Below are 17678 nucleotides of genomic sequence, written 5' to 3' on the forward strand. Positions count from 1 at the left end.
GAGTGGATCCAAGTGACTTCTCAGGCAGGAGTTGTTATGTTTCATCACTAACCTGTTATGTATTCATGTATATTTTGACCCTTACCGATTACTGTCAAGTTTCCCTGTGTGTTACCTACTGAATGTACTATGAGGGGGTATCCTGCGTAGATGACTTACAAGGAAAATAAACAAATGTGCGTTTGTTCCTCGCCTCTCCATCTCTTGTATGTTATTTACGGTCACCCAACTTCTCAGTACAACAAACATCACACAACTATTCTTGGCAGAATTTCAGGTGGAGACGAGGAGATGTACAGAACCATGACAGTTTAACTGGTCGAAACAACAACCTTGCACTCAATGTCAGTAAGACCAAGGAACTGATTGTGGACTTCTGGAAGGGGAAGTCAAGGAAACACACACCAGTCCTCATCGAGATATCAGCAGTGGAAAAGGTGATCAGTTTCAAGTTTCTGGATGTCAACACCTCTGAAGATCTATCCAGGGCTCAAGCTATTGATACAATTACAACAAAGGCACAACAGTGGCTATATTTCATTAGTAATTTGAGGAGACTTGCCATGATGTCAAAGACTCTCACAAATTTCTGCAGCTGTAGTGTGGAGAGTACTTGAACTGGTTGCACCACCATCTAGTATGGAGGAGTGACTGCACAGGATCAGAAAAGCTGCAGAAGGTTGCAAACTCAGCCAGCTCCATCATGGGCAATAGCCTCCCCAGCAACAAGAAAATCTTCAAAAGGCGATGCCTCACAAGTGCATCTGTCATTAAGAACCCCCATCACCTAGGCCATGCTCTCTTCACCATCAAGGTGGAGGTACAGGAGCATGAAGACACACACTCAATTTTTCAGGAACATCAGATTTTGAATGGACATTGAACCCATGTACACTACATCACTGTTTTGTCTTTGTTCTCTTTTTGCACTAATTAATTAATTTAATTATATAGACGGACAAGGAGATAGATTCTGGAGAGGAGTAATAATAACAGGGTTGTTGTGGTGGGAGATTTTAATTTCCCAAATATTGATTGGCATCTCCCTAGATGGGGTAGAGTTTGTTAGATGTATTCAGGAAGGTTTCTTGACATAATATGTAGCTAAGCCTACAACGGGAGAGGCTGTACTTGATCTGGTACTGGGAAATGAACCTGATCAAGTGTCAGATCTCTCAGTGGGAGAGCATTTTGGAGATAGTGAACACAATTTTATCTCCTTTACCACAGCATTGGAGAGGGATAGGAACAGACAAGATAGGGAAACGTTTAATTGGGGTAGGGGGAAATATGAGACTATCAGGCAGGAACTTGGAAGCATAAATTGGAAACAGATGTTCCCAGAGAAACGTGCGGAAGAAATGTGGCAAATGTTCAAGGGATATTTGTGTGGGTTTCTGTGGTTCAAATGACATATGGAAAGGATGGTAGGGTACAAGATCGGTGGTGTACCAAGGCTGTTGTAAATCCAGTCAAGAAGAAAAGAAGAACTTACAAAAGGTTCAAAAAAACTAGGTAATGATAGGAATCTAGAAGATTATAAGGCTACCGGAAGGAGCTTAAGAATGAAATTAGGAGAGCCAGAAGGGTCCATGGGAAGGCCTTGGCAGACAGGATTAAGGAAAACCCCAAGGCATTCTACAAGTACGTGAAGAGCAAGAGGATAAGACGTGAGAGAATAGGACCGATCAAGTGTGACAGTGGAAAACTGTGTTTGGCACCGGAGGAAATAGCAGAGGTACTTAATGAAAACTTTGCTTCAGTATTCACGACAGAAAAGGATCTTGGCGATTGTAGGGACGACTTGCAGTGGACTGAAAAGCTTGAGCATGTAGATATTAAGGAAGAAAATGTACTGGAGCTTTTGGAAAGCTTCAAGTTGGGTAAGTACCCGAGACCAGACAGGATGTACCCCAGGCTACTGTGGGAGGTGAGGGAGGAGATTGCTGAGCCTCTGGCGATGATCTTTGCATCATCAATGAGGACAGGAGAGGTTCCGGAGGATTGGAGGGTTGCCGATGTTGTTCACTTATTCAAGAAAGGGAGTAGAGATAGCCCAGGAAATTATAGGCAAGTGAGTTTTTCTTCAGTGGTTGGTAAGTTGATGGAGAAGATCCTGAGAGGCAGGATTGTTGAACAGTTGGAGAGGCATAATATGATTAGGAATAGTCAGCATGGCTTTGCTTAAGGCAGGTTGTGCCTTATGAGCCTGCTTGTAGGTCAGAACCCACCGGGAGTACTGTGCTGAATTCTGGTCGCCTCTACAGGAAGGACGTGGAAACCATAGAAAGGGTGCAGAGGAGATTTACAAGGATGTTACCTGTATTGGGGAGCGTGCCATATTAGAATAGGTTGAGTGAACTTGGCCTTTTCTCCTTGGAGAGACGGAGGATGAGAGGTGACCTGATAGAGGTGTACAAGATAATGAGAGGCATTGATCGTGTGGATAGTCAGAGGCTTTTCCCCAGGGCTGAAATGGCTAGCACAAGAGGGCATAGTTTTAAGGTGCTTGGAAGTAGGTACAGAGGAGATATCAGAGGTAAGTTTTTTACGCAGAGAGTGGTGAGTGCATGGAATGGGCTGCCGGCTGCAGTGGTGGAGGCGGGAACGATAGGGTCTTTTAAGATGCTGCTGGATGGCTACATGGAGCTTAGAAAAATAGAGGGCTATGGGTAAAGCCTAGGTAGTTCAAAGGTAGGGACATGGTCGGCACAGCTTTGTGGGCCAAAGGGCCTTTATTGTGCTGTAGGTTTTCTATGTTTCTATATATTTCTTATTATAATGTATAGTTTTTTAATTATGTATTGCAATGTACTACTGCCACAAAGCAACATATTTCACGGCATATGCCAGCGATATTAAACCTGACTCTGATTCTGATTCAGAAACAGTGTTAATTTAAAAACTATTCTGGAACACATCTTTAAATCAAAATAGTCTTCCAACATGTCTAATTATGGGATATTTGGACCAATTTTGTTCTTATTCCATCAATGTTTGTGCCACCATTTTCTTAGAATCACATCTGTCCCAGAAGTCACCCATTCCATCAAGAGATGTTCTACTGAGGTAAACATTTGGTGCAAATCAAATTTATTATCTCACTTACCATAGCTCAGTCAGTCACAGTTCTGGAAAAGGTTCAATAATTGTCTACTCATAATTTTGCCTAATCTATTTAATGTTCTGATAATTATGTCTTGAAGTCCAGTTTTCCCTTGTTGATTAAACTTCAAGATAAACTGGGAATAAATTGACACAACAAATTGCATTGACTGATATCTTTTTGATTGTCTGGTTCAATCAATTAATAATGAGAATTACCTCTGACATGTGATTAGCATCACTGATTTGTCTATCCTGAAATAAAATCAGCCTGATTACTCAAATGAGACCAATACACTTTTCCTTGCTGCCACTGTGTAATTATGCATATGTGCATGATAGAGGGGAACAAATCCAAGAAAAAACTAAGAGAAATCTATTGATAAGAGAAAGGAAAAGGCCATTGTGTCCAAAGGTAAAGTATGTTGCCAGAACAATCTCTTACTCAATATCGGCAAGACCAAGGAGCTGGTTATTGACTTCAGAAGAATGAAACCAGAGGTCCATGAGGCAGGCCTCAATGGAGGATCAGAAGTGGAGAGGGTCATCAACTTTAAATTCCTTGGTGGTATCATTTCGGACAACCTGTCCTGGGCCCAGCACTTTAGTGAAATTACAAAAAAAGCTCGGCAGCACTTCTGCTTCCTCAGGAGGTTGCAAAGATTCAGGATGTCACCTAAAACTTTACATGTGTAGTGGAGTACTGAGAGTATATCACAGGCTTGAATGGAAAAAGAAAATACGATTACGATTATGAAAAGTGATTACGGCTCACTTTATCACACGTAAAGCCCACCCCCCCACCACTGAGCACATCTACATGAAATGTTGTGCAAGAAAGCAACATCCATCATCAGAGACCCCCACCAGCCAGGACTTTTTCTTGTCTCGCTGCTGCCACCAGGAAGAAGATATAGGAGACTCAGGACTCACACCATCAGGTTCAGGGACAGACATTACCCCTCAACCATCAGGGCCTTGAAACAAAGAGGATAACTTCACTCAACTTCACTTGCCCCATCATCGAAATATTTCACAACCTATGGATTCACTTTTAAGGACTATTTATCTCATGATATCAATATTTATTGCTTATTTATTTATTATTATTATTTCTCTCTTTTTGTATTTGCAGCTTGTTGTCTTATGCACATTGGTTGAACACGCAAGTCCGTGCAATTTTTCATTAATTCTGTTATGGTTATTATTCTATTATGGATTTATTGAGTATGCCCCCAAGAAAATGAATCTCAGGGTTGTATATGTTGTCATACAGTATATGTACTTTGATAATAAATTTACTTTGAACTTTGGATAAGTTATAAATGCTGATCTCCTTTCAGTATTCTAATACCTTTCAATCTCCATCTTGGATCTATTTAACCACTGAATATGCACAGACGATTGAGCTGCAGAATTGCAAAGATTTACAACTGATGACACCGGAAATTTTTTTATCTCAGTCTTAAGTGGTAGGTCCCTTAGAGTGAAAGTATGCACCTTGATTATGAAGACTTCCCCCTCAGAACCAGTGTCTAAGTATTTGCTTTACAATGCCTCTCAGAGTCTTTTCTGTTACGTTCCATTGCCTACCCTGCATAACTCTGCATATGATTTGCACATAATCAGATAATTCAGTTTGGCAAGTGGGTCCTGCTAAAATGTTCAGATTGAAATTTATGTTAAAATTCCACACAAACCAAGATCAATAGCAATAAAATTGTGGCTAAATTGTCCAATTACTGGGGCTATCTTTCCTTCCCTTCTCTATCTCTATCTTGACCTCGTCTCACATTGTACTCAATACAACATAAACAAATTTATTTGGCAACATGACAACTTTAATATTGTTACAAGTAGGTGATAGTCTGGAAAATTATTTCTATTTCTGCTCCCTTAAATCTTTAGGACAATCAAAAATGTTTACTTCCTTTCAAGGAGAACTATTATTAGATGGGTATTAACCAGTTAACAACAGTACATTTTGCACCTTTACCAAGTAAAAGACAAATGACTAACCTCAGAGATGGAAGTGACCCCCGGAATGCATCTGGGTGACTGAGAGTGATGACAGCAGTCATCGCAAATGTACAAACAATCTTCTGCAGGAACATCAGAAAACCACAGGAATTGAATTGATGAAATCACTTAGGTAATCCTTTATAATTTAGGTATGTGCCATTGCTCAAAATGCTTGCAAACAACAAGTTGCTGTTTGAATAAGATCCAAGTAAAAATGTGATTTATTTGTTTGCACTGGGATATATCAAAAAGGAGAAAGTCAAATATTTCTTTGTTTTCCAACACTCCATGTATACAGAGAAATACATGCACTATTGTTTTCCGTATTTTAAGAGGATCTGGTGATCAGCATCCACTTGAGAGTTGTCTGAATCAAATTTCAGGAAAGCATTGAAAACTCTCCTTTTACAACCACAGCCTGTTAAGATTATCCTTGGGGAATACGTTGTATTTGCACAATGGAAAGGAATTTAACCTTTACGGAACTGCTCTACTTAAAAATGCAAATTGATTTCCATACATAGGGGCTTTGAGTGGAAGGGGACATCATATCTGAACTCAACCTATCTTCAACCACCGCACTGATGTCAGGATGCTATTTGTTGACTTTAGCTCAGTATGTAACACTATCATTCCCACAGTCCTGATCGATAAGCTACAGAACCTGAGCCTCTGTAGCTCCCTCTGCAATTGGACCTCAGCTTCCTAACCAGAAGACCACAATCTGTTCACATTGGTGATAATATCTCCTCCTCGCTGACAATCAACATTGGCGCACCTCAGGGGCATGTGCTTTGCCCATTGCTCTACTCCCTCTGTACCCATAACTGTGTGGATAGGTATAGCTCAAATACCATCCATAAATTTGCTGATGATACAGCCATTGCTGGCAGAATCTCGAATGGAGGTGACAGGGTATACAGAAGTGAAATATACCAGCTAGTTGAGTAGTGTCACAGCAACAAATTTGCTTTCAATGCCAGTAAGATGAAAGAGCTGACTGTACACTTCAGAAAGGGAAGGACAAGGGAACATGACCCAATCCTTATAGAGGATCAGAAGTGGATATAGTGAGCAATTTCAAGTTCCTGGGTTTCAAGATCTCTGAGGATTTAACCTGGTCCCAACATATCGATGAAGCTATAAAGAAGGCAAGACAGTGGCTATATTTCATTAGGAGATTTGGTTTGACACCTAAAGCACTCAAAAACTTGTATAGATGAACCATGGAGAGGACTCTGACAGGTTGCATCACTACCTGTTTTGGAGGTGGGGGGTGGGGGAAGGCTACTGCACAGGACCGAAAGAAGCTACGGAAGGTTGTAAAATGATCTGCTCCATCTTGGGTACTAGCCTCTGTAGTATTCAAGACATCTTCAAGGAGCGGTGCCTCAGAAAGGCAACGTTCATTATTTAGGACCCCCAGCACCCAGGACATGCCCTCTTCTCATTGTTACTATCAGGAAGGAGGTACAGAAGCCTGAAGGCACACACTCAGCAATTCAAGAACAACTTCTTCCCCTCTGCCATCCAATTCCTAAATGGACATTGAACCCATGAATGTTACCTCACTTTTTTCTAATATATGTTATTTCTGTTTTTGCACTATTTTCAATCTCTCTCTCTCTCTCTCTCTATATATATATATATACACACACACTTACTGTAATTGATTAACTTATTTATTATTTTTCTTCCTATATTATTATGTATTGCATTGTACTTCCACTGCTAAGTTAACGAACTTCATGACACATGCTAGTGATAATAAACCTGATTCTGATTCTGATAAACTATAGAAAACAAGGACACTAAATTGAAGGATTTCCTTGTAAAATTTAATTTTCTGGTTGGTTGTTGAATTTTTTTTAACCAGAGATAATTTAAAACAGAAGGCCAAGTACTGCATTTATGTCACACCTTTTAAGAATTCCAGACATTCCAAAGTATTTTCATATTTCATATCATTACTACTATAATATAAAAAGCAATGCTGTTTATTTCAAAAAGTAGCATTATAAAAATATCAACACAAAGAAGGCATTTATGTTAATCTAAAACTTTAAAGAATCAAAAATCTATATATTACCCATCACGAATAGTATATTTCCTTGACTCCTCCAAGGATCATCATGTTGTCATGGTGGAGAAACTTGTGAGATCCTGAGATCCCAAGAGCAAAGCCATCTAGAGTTTAGTCATTTGGTGCTTAGCTCCTGGTAAGGTCACCCATGGTGATAGGGGCAAGGGAGAGGATCCAACTAAAGAGCACTCCAAACAAGACCTCAGTGGTGGAGTTAGCGGAAAATGATGACACATCACAATGGCAGTGAAGGCGGAGGAAGTCTTCGGCAGTGAGTGGTCCCCAGTCACCTTGGATTCCATGCCACTGGATCCTGACCCCAACCTGTGCATGACTTTGCTTAATGTGGGGATGGCTGCTCGTGCATCAGCCTCCCCTTGTTAAACAAATTCCCACACAGGCGTTCTCCAGTGCCAAGAATACATCCTCACATCTTGAATATGTGGATCAGTCTCTACGGCCACCAGAAGACCCACCAATAGACAACCCCTTAGAGGAACATCATATGCAACTCAGGTGATCGCACAAAAAAATTCCTTGACTACTTGAAAGTCTGCAGTGTGGCAAAGTAGTACAATCACAAATTCTGAGAGTTGGTTTTATTTCTTTTGATCAATGACATGCTATCAGCAGACTAACAGAATGGGAAGATCTGCTTTGTTGTCTTATAAATGATTTCTTTCAGAAAACCCTCCTGGAAGCTGGATCATGTACTTGGCACATTATTACAAACCACATCTGCCAGTTCCCCCTTATCTCCTCCACTAGTATCAATCACACTACCTCCAGCAAATAGTCAGATTGTGTACCACAAACACAAGAAAATCTGCAAATGCTGGAAATCCATGCATCACACACAAAGTGCTGGACAAACTCAGCGGGCCAGGCAGCATCCATGGAAAAGGCACAGAGAAGGGTTTTGGGCCGAGACCCTTCACCAGGATTTACTGGATTATGTAGTCTGATTCCAGTCTGTTCTCCGGAAAGACACTTTCAGTTGTTTTTCCAGTGTATTCTATCTTTGCCAAATCCCGGTCTGAAATTTCTTTTTTTCCCACACTATAAGTTCCACAATGTTCACATTTTCCTTTTGGTGTTCTTCCTCAGCAATATGAAGTTGACTGTCCTTGACTTACCTCCTGTTCATCAGTTTTGAATCACTCTCTTGCCTCAGCAATAATAGAGTTCACCCTGTGCTCATCTTCCAATGCACCAGATTCAGTGACACAAAGGTTGACAAGAATTAAGAAGCCAGGAAGTAAGTCGTTCCTGTGCAATAGTCAGCCTGTGGCTTTCTCTTGTCATCACCATTTTTTTTTGACTCACCAATTGTTATTTGTTGTTTAGCAGTTTGTGCTTGATTGCTGCCTGTGTCTTATGGGGTATGGGACATTATCTGAGGAACTGTGAATGGGACAGAGCACTGTGCAGTTATTACACAACAACCACTCACCTCTCTTGGGGTGAAAGGTCACTGACTAACCAGCGGAAGATGGACCTATCACATGTCCAAGAGACTCGAGCTTCAGTCTAGCTCTACTTCATATCCTTTCATAACAGTTAGCTTCATTGGAACAACAATCGTTGCCAGATCTGAAAACAATGTATAATAGATATGCATTTGTCTCAGTTAAATGGGGGAAGGGGGCAGGGGCATTGGTAATAGATTGTACCATTTCCTCAGTTGGGTCTGACCTTTTAACTTTCTACAGTGTCTTGTGTACTATACTCTATTTGACATGAAAGTACATTACTTCTCTTTAAACTTAGGCCTCCCTTTGATTAGTCAGCTCAACACATTTTTTTTCAGATTCCACAGCCGTTCACTACCTGAGGCTTTAATAACCAGAATATCATCAAAGTATAATCGTTCCTGTGAAAGAGCTAATGCAATCCCTCAATGGTTCTCTGAAAGATGGCAGGTGCAGATGAAACTCTGAAGGGTAATTGGTAATATGGAAACAAACTCTTTGACAATCACAATCTCCTTAACCTCTCCTCTTTCATTGCTAGGAAAATCACTTGGTGAACTTTTGGTATACCCTCAGTATATCCTTCTCCAGGAAGGACAACCAAACCTGTACACAACTTTCCAGATACTGTCTCATGAAAATTAAACATAATTGGAAAAATGCAATTCCATTCCATTCCTCCATGCAAATGTTCCTGCTGTAAAGGCTAACATACCTTGTCTTCCTAATTTTATGCTGCCCTTATAGATTAACTTGTAGTGAGCCATGTGTAAGCATGCCCAAGACCTTCTGAAAACTGGCATTTTTAAATCTCCCAACATTTAAAATGTGTTTCACCTTTTATTTTTTTTCTGCCAATGTCTATTTTCTATAGGAGCACAACTGAGAGCATCCTGACTGGCTGCATCACTGCCTGGTATGGAACTGTACTTCCCTCAGTCGCAGGACTCTGCAGAGAGTGGTGTGGACAGCCCAGCACATCTGTAGATATGAACGTCCCACTGTTCAGGAAATTTACAAAGAGAGGTGTGTAAAAAGGGCCCAAAGGATCATTGGGGACCTGAGTCACCTCAACCACAAACTGTTCCAGCTGCTAGCATCCGGGAAAATGGTACTGCAGCATAAAAACCAGGACCAACAAGATACGGGACAGCTTCTTCCACCAGGCCATCAGACTGCTTAATTCATGCTGACACAACTGTATTTCTATGTTACATTGACTATCCTACATAACATTTATTGTAAATTACTATAAATTGCACATTGCACATTTAGACGGAAATGTAACATAAAGATTTTTACTCCTCATGTATGTGAAAGATGTAAGTAATAAAGTCTATACAATTCAAATCATTTCAGTTCACATTATATTCCATTTGCCGTGCCCTTACCCGTTTACTTAGTTTGTCTGTTCCCTGAAGACTATATTCACTATTCTCACAACCAACACTGTCATCCAGCTTTGTGCCAACAAACCTCCCTGGTTATGATTTCATATTACTTATGGGTTCAGCTCTCTGGAAGCCCAAGGTTTTATTGATTCAAAAGCAAGGATCATTTGTCCTTCAACTGGATCTCAGTGGATTCTAAACAAATAGATAAAGACAAACATTTCAAAAACTAACTTCAGGATGAAAGCTCTTCTTGAAGTGTTTCGAACACTGCTGTTAAGAAAGGTATTATAAGACTTTGACTCAGCCACAATGAAGAAATGTTATATGATTTATCTTCCTCTATGGATGAGGTATTCCTTGTGGGGTGACATGGTAGTGTCTTAGTTAGTGTAACGCTGTTACAGCATCAGCAACCCAGGTTCAATCACCACTACTGTCTGTAAGCAGCTTGTATGTTCTCCCCGTGACCGTATGGGTTTCCTCCAGGAGCTCAGGTTTCCTCCCATAGTCCAAAGACGGATGGGTTAATAGCTTCATTGAACACATAGATGTAATCAAGCGGTGCAGGTTTGTCAGCCAGAAGAGTCTGTAACCACACTGTATATCTAATTTAAATAGAACAGAAAAGGAATTAATCTAATAGAGTTTCTGCTAGTCATTTAAAATAAAATAGGAAAGAAATTAATCAAATAGACTTATCTCACAAGAGAAGGGAAATCAATAATAGACTGGATGTATCCCAGCATTCTACCTATCTTCAAAAAATAGGAAAGTAAAATAGACACTGGAAATGACAGGTCCATTCATCACACTTCGTTTATACACAATGAAGCCTTGAGAAGGAGTATGGTCTTGGTATGGTTGCAAAACCCTACTAGAGCTGCTTAAAAATGCGGTGCAGCATGAGAAGCATGAGAGGGTTATTTTGATCAAGGAGTGAAAGCAGGTCCTAAAATAACATGGTGTTCGTCACGTACAAGAGAGATACTAGTTTTGTTCACCGCACAGAAGTTGCGAGTATCTGCTCCTATTTGTGGTCATAGTGAATATTCAAATCCTTTAGAGCATAAGATCATAAGACCATAAAACACAGGAACAGAATTAAGCCATTTGGCCCATCAAGTCTGCTCCACCATTTCATCATGGCTGAACTCTATTCTCCTGCCTGCTCCCTGTAACCTTTCATGCCCTGACTAATCAGTGCTCTGCCTTAAAACACCTGGCATCCACTGCCACCTGAGGCAACAAATTTCACAGATTCAGTGCCCTCTGGCTAAAGAAATTCCTCCTCACCTCCATTCTAAATGGATGTCCATCTATTTGTAGGCTGTGCCTTCTGATGCTAGACTCCTCCACCATTGGAAAGAACTCTCCACAACCCTTCTATCTAGGCCTTTCAATATTCAATAGGTTTCAATGAGATGCCCCTGTTCTTATAAATTCCAGCAAGTAAAGGCCCAGAGCCATCAATCAATCCTCAAAGATAAGCCTTTCATTCTTGGAATCATTCTTGTGAACCTCCTCTGAAACTTCTCCAATGTCAGCACATCCTTTCTTAAATAAGGGGCCCAAAGCTGCTCACAATAATCTAAATGAGGCCTCACCAGTGCCTTACAAAGCCTCAGCAATACACCTTTGCTTTTATATTCTCAAAATGAATGCCAGCATTGCATTTGCCTTCCTCACCAACGATTCAACCTGCAAATTAACCTTTAGGGAATCCTGCACAAGGAATCCCAACCCCTCAAGCATTAATTCCCATTCTTTTCTCTTCTCAATCTCAGACTTTACTTTTGCCGTGTTTCATTAAGCTATCAATTATCTATTCCCTTTCTACCCTGAATTAATCAATTATATTTTTTCCATTAAAATATTAAAGTATTTCATTATTAACATTTGCCCGATAGCAAAATTTGCAGACAGATCCCTGGAAATAGAGTTATAGAATCCCTTAAACAACACAAAAGATTTTTCTTATTATATCAATGAAGTTGTAGGGATGATTTACAGCGGATTGAAAAGCTTGAACATATAGACATTAAGAAAGAGGATGTGCTGGAGCTTTTGGAAAGCATCAATTTGCATTAAGTCTCCAGGACCGGACGAGATGTACCCCAGGCTACTGTGGGAGGAAAGGGAGATTGCTGAGCCTCTGGCAATGATCTTTGCATCATCATTGAGTACAGGAGAGGTTCCAGAGGATTGGAGGGTTGCAGATGTTGTTCCATTATTCAAGAAAGGGAGTTGAGATAGCCCAGGAAATTATAGACCACTGAGTCTTACTTCAGTGTTTGGTAAGTTGATGGAGAAGATCCTCAGAGGCAGGACTTATGATCATTTGGAGAGGTATAATATGATTAGGAATAGTCAATATGGCTTTGTCAAAGGCAGTTTGTGCCTTACGAGTGTGATTGAATATCTGAGGATGTGACTAAACATGTTGATGAAGGTACAGCAGTAGATGTAGTGTATATGGATTTTAGCAAGGCATTTCATAAGGTACCCCATGCAAGGCTTATTGAGAAAGTAAGGAGGCATGGGATCCAAGGGGACCTTGCTTTGTGGATCCAGGATTGGCTTGCCCACAGAAGGCAAAGAGTGGTTATAGACCGGTCACATTCTGCATGGAGGTTGGTGACCAGTGGGCTGCCTCAGGGAGCTGTTCCGTGACCCCTACTCTTCGTGATTTTTATAAATGACCTGGATGAAGAAGTGGAGGGATGGATTAGTAAACTTGCTGATGACACAAAGGTTGGAGGTGTTGTGGATAGTATGGACGGCTGTCAAAGGTTACAGCGGGACATGCAAAGCTGGTCTGAGAAGTGGCAGATAGCGTTCAACCCAGATAAGTGTGAAGTGGCTCATTTTGGTAGGTCAAATATGATGACAGAATATAGTATTATTGGCAAGACTCTTGGCAGTGTGGAGGATCAGAGGGATCCTGGGGTCCAAGTCTATAGGACTCTCAAAGCTGCTGCACAGTTTGACTCTGTAGTTAAGAAAGCATACAGTGCATTGTTCTTCATTAAATGTGGGTTTGAGTTTAAGAGCCAAGAGGTATTTTTCAACTATATAGGACTCTGTTCAGACCCCACTTGGAGTACTGTGCTCAGTTCTGGTCAGCTCACTACAAGAAGGATGTGGAAACTATAGAAAAGGTCCAGAGGAGATTTACAAGGATGTTGCCTGTATTGGGGAGCATGCTTTATGAGAATAGGTTGAGTGAATTCAGCCTTTTCTCCTTGGAGCGACAGCAGATGAGGTGACCTGATAGAGGTGTATAAGATGATGAAAGACATTGATCGTGGGGATAGTCAGAGGCTTTTTCCCTGGACTGAAATGGCTAACATGAGGGGGCACAGTTTTAAGGTGCTTGGAAGTAGGTACAGAGGAGATGTCAGGGGTAAGTTATTTTATACAGAGTGTGGTGAGTGCATGGAATGGGCTGCTGGCTACTGTCGTGGAGGCAGATACAATAGGGCATTTTAAGAGACTCCTGGATAGGTTCAGTATAAGGAGCTCAGAAAAATAGAGGGCTATGGGTAACCCTAGATAATTTCTAAGGTAAGGACATGTTTGGCACAGTATTGTAGAAAGCATTCTTCTAGGGTGCATCACAACCTGGTATGGAAGTTGTCCTGTCCAAGACTGAAAGAAGCTGCAGAAGATCATGAACACGGCGCAGCACATCACACAAACCAATCTTCCATCCGTGGACTCACTTTACACCGCACGCTATCGGAGCACTGCTGCCAGGATGATCAAGGACATGATCCACCCAGCCAACAGACTTTTCATCCCTCTTCCCTCCGGGAGAAGGTTCAGGAGCTTGAAGACTCATACGGCCAGATTTGGGAACAGCTTCTTTCCAACTGTGGTAAGACTGCTGAATGGATCCTGACCCGGATCTGGGCCACACCCTCCAAGTATCCAGACCCGCCTCTCGGGTTTTTTGCACTACCTTACTTCCCATTTTTTTATTTTTTATTTATGATTTATAATTTAAATTTTTAATATTTACTAATTTAACTATTTTAATATCTTTAATATTTAATATTTGTAATCCAAGGAGTGAAGCGTAGAATCAAATATCACTGTGATGATTGTACGTTCTAGTACCAATTGTTTGGTGACAATAAAGTATAAAGTATTGTGGGCAGAAGGGCCCGTATTGTGCTGTAGGTTTTCTATGTTTCTAAATTTAAATTTAAATTTCTTCAACGAGATTTGCAGGAAGATCACAAACAAGAGAAAATCTGCAGATGCTGGAAACCCAGGCAACACACACAGAATGCTGGAGTAACTCAGCAGTCCAGGCAGCATCTATGGAAAAGAGTACAATTGATGTTTCGGGCCAAGAGCCTTCATCCGGACTGAAATGTCGACTGTACTCTTTTCCAAAGACGCTGCCTGGGCTGCTGAGCTCCTCCAAAATTTTGTGTGCGTTATTTACAGGAAGGTGCTTCTTGCTTGGCATTGCTGTCTGCCGCACCTCCAACGCTGCCATTAGGTCAGCTGCAGGGTCATCAGCCAGGGACCATCGCTCAGTGATGTTTCACCCCCTTAGCCCTGGTACATCTCCTGGTGACGGAGCAGCCACAGGGACATCTCCCTGCCACTCCCCGCAGTTTCCAATGGGGTCAGTCAGCTCCCCATTTTCTGACTTCCCTCCTCAGCCACTGCCAAAAGCTGCCCTTTACTGCCTCCTCAGCCAACTTTCTGGTGGCCCTCCTGAGCCTCACTCGAGTCACGGCCATATCACAGGGTACCCCTGTCGTCGATGCGCCGATGAAGCCCCAGCACCAGACCTTCACAAGGCAGATGATGGTCCTCCAGCCAACTTCCTTCCACTCAGCTGTCAGGTCTGAGAACTTCAGCCTCTTCCGTTCGTGGGCAGCCTCCACTCCTTCCTCCTATGGGATGGTGAAAATGAGATGGACTGTCTTGGCCAATATGGACCACAGTACTATGCCTGAGCAGAGAGATGTGGTGGTAATTTCGGTGCGGAAATGTAACTGTCTGTTGAGATCTACCCTCATTTTCCACTCCTTGCCTGCGGAGAGGAGTCCTAAAGGATTTTTTACCAGCCTTAACAAATGGGATGAGTTGTCATCCATAGAACATAGAGCATAGAAATCTACAGCACATTACAGGCCTTTCAGCCCACAACGTTGTGCCAACCATGTCACCTACTCTAGAAACTGCCTAGAATTACCCTATCACACAGACCCCTATTTTTCTAAGCACTATGTACCTATCTGAGTCTCTTAAAAGACCCTATCGTATCTGCCTCCACCACCGTCGTTAGCAGTGCATTCCACGCACCCACTACTCTCTGTGTGAAGGACTTATCTCTGACATCTCCCCGTACCTGTTTCCAAGCATTTTGAATCTATGTCCCCTCCTGTTAGCCATTTCAGCCCTGGGAAAAAGCCTCTGGCTATCCATGTGGTCAATGCCTCTCTTCATCTTGTACACCTCTATCAGGTCACCTCTCATTCTCCGTCGCCCCAAGGAGAAAAGGCCCAGTTCACTCAACCTATTCTCATAAGGCATGCTCCCCAATCCAGACAACATACTTGTAAATCTCATCTGCACCCTTTCTATAGTATCCACATCCTTCCTGTAGTGAGGTGACCAGAAATGAACATAGTACTCCAAGGTGTCTGACCAAGCTGTTAAATAACTGTAACATTACCTCACAGCTCTTGAACTTATTTCCAAGGTTCCACTTCTCAGCCCAGTTCTGCATCCTATCACTGTCCTGCTGTAACCTCTGACAGTCCTCTAAACTATCCACAACACCCCAAACCTTTGCGTCATCAGCAAATTTACTAAACACCCCCCCCCCATTCTACGTCTTCAACCAGGTCACTTATAAAAATCACGAGGAGGAGGGGTCCCAGAATACAAAGTAGATCCCTGGGGAACACCACTTGTCACCGGCCTCCATGCAGAATATGACCCATCTACAACCACCCCTTGCCTTCTGTGGGCAAGTCTATTCTGGATCCACATAGCAAGGTCTCCTTGGATTCCTTGCCTCCTTTCTTTCTGAACGAGCCACACATCGGGAACCTTATCAAATACCTTACTGAAATTCACATACACTACATCCATTGCTCTACCTTCATCAATGTGTTTTGTTACATCCTCAAAGAATTCAATCAGGCTCCCAAGGCATGACTTGCTCTTGACAAAGCCATGCTGAATATCCCTAACCAGATTATTTCTCTCCAAATGCCAATAAATCCTACCTCTCAGGATCTTCTCCAACAACTTGCCCACCACTGAAGTAGGACTCATTGGTCTATAATTTCCTGGGTTATCTCTATTCCCTTTCTTGAACAAGGGAACAACATCTGCGTCCTCCAATCCTCCGGTACTTCTCCCATCCCTATTAATGATGCAAAGATTATCGTCAGAGGTTCAGCATCTCCTCCCTCGCTTCCCATGGTAACCTTGGGTATAGGCTACTTTTTGCATCCCACCTGCAGGTCTCTAGGATCTCCATCAGCTTCTTTAGGACCTGAGTTTTGCTGCCATCTGTCATGCCCGTGGGACAGCACAGTCTTGCATCCTTCCAGGTTGTGTTGGAGGTTGGCATTGGTGGTATCACACAGGGGCTGTCTGTCCTCACTGCTGAACCACTGGTGAAGATTTCCAGGACAGGTCAAAGTGTCAGTCATAGTCTGTCCCTGATGAGGAAGCTGAGTCTGGCTTGTGGGACCTTCCACAGGTCAGACCAGCTAAGTGTCCTGTTGATAGTGCCCTCCCATGTTGTCCATTTCCCATGGTGGCCCTGTGCCATTGCCTTCAACCTGTAGCTCTCCTGCTCTGTTCTTGTCACCTCCTCCACTAACATGGCTTCCCTCTCTTTCTTCAAGACCTTGGACCAGAAATTTGTTACCTTCCCCCAACCAAGTCCTGCATGTCCAGCCTGGACTCTGCCTGCAACCTCTTGGTGTTGCAGCCTGCAGATGGCCCTGTCTAATTCATTTTGAGCTCTCCATTTACAGCCGATATGGATTGTGGCATTGGTGCTCTTCACCAGCAGGTTGATGGACTTCCTCAGCTCAATAACCAGTCAGGTTTTCTCCTGCTTGTACCCCAGGCTGATGGACCTTAGTGGCAGCTGCAACTTGTTCTTCCCAAAGAGGCCAGTGTCTGAGAAACACCAAGGCAGCCCTAGCCATTTCCGGATGTACGAGTCGGCTATCTCATCCATCCTGCTGGCTGTTGATGAGGGAATTCTACATGTTTTCAGGGGCCACATCACCTTTTAGTACCATGTGAACTGGTAGCACCAAACTTTATAGTTCCCAGGTAGTTGGCTCTGGTCACTTCTAGCCAGGCCCTCTGCATGTCAGAGAGCTCTGTAGTCTACTGTCTTCCAAGACTTTGCCTGGCCAACAAAGAGATTTCCTCACCCCTTACAACAAAGGTACTGTTGTCAATTCTGACCCCTTTTCGGAGGGATAGGCTCGTGACGTGGCGGGCTTGATCTTCATCCTTGCCCAGGTCACTAGCTCCTTTTTGTACATGCAGCCTCTGAAGGATGTTTGTAACATCATCCATGTAGCTTCTTGGTGGAGGAAGACT

This window comes from Mobula birostris, chromosome 4, assembly GCF_030028105.1.
Source record: "Mobula birostris isolate sMobBir1 chromosome 4, sMobBir1.hap1, whole genome shotgun sequence".
NCBI lineage: Eukaryota > Metazoa > Chordata > Chondrichthyes > Myliobatiformes > Myliobatidae > Mobula > Mobula birostris.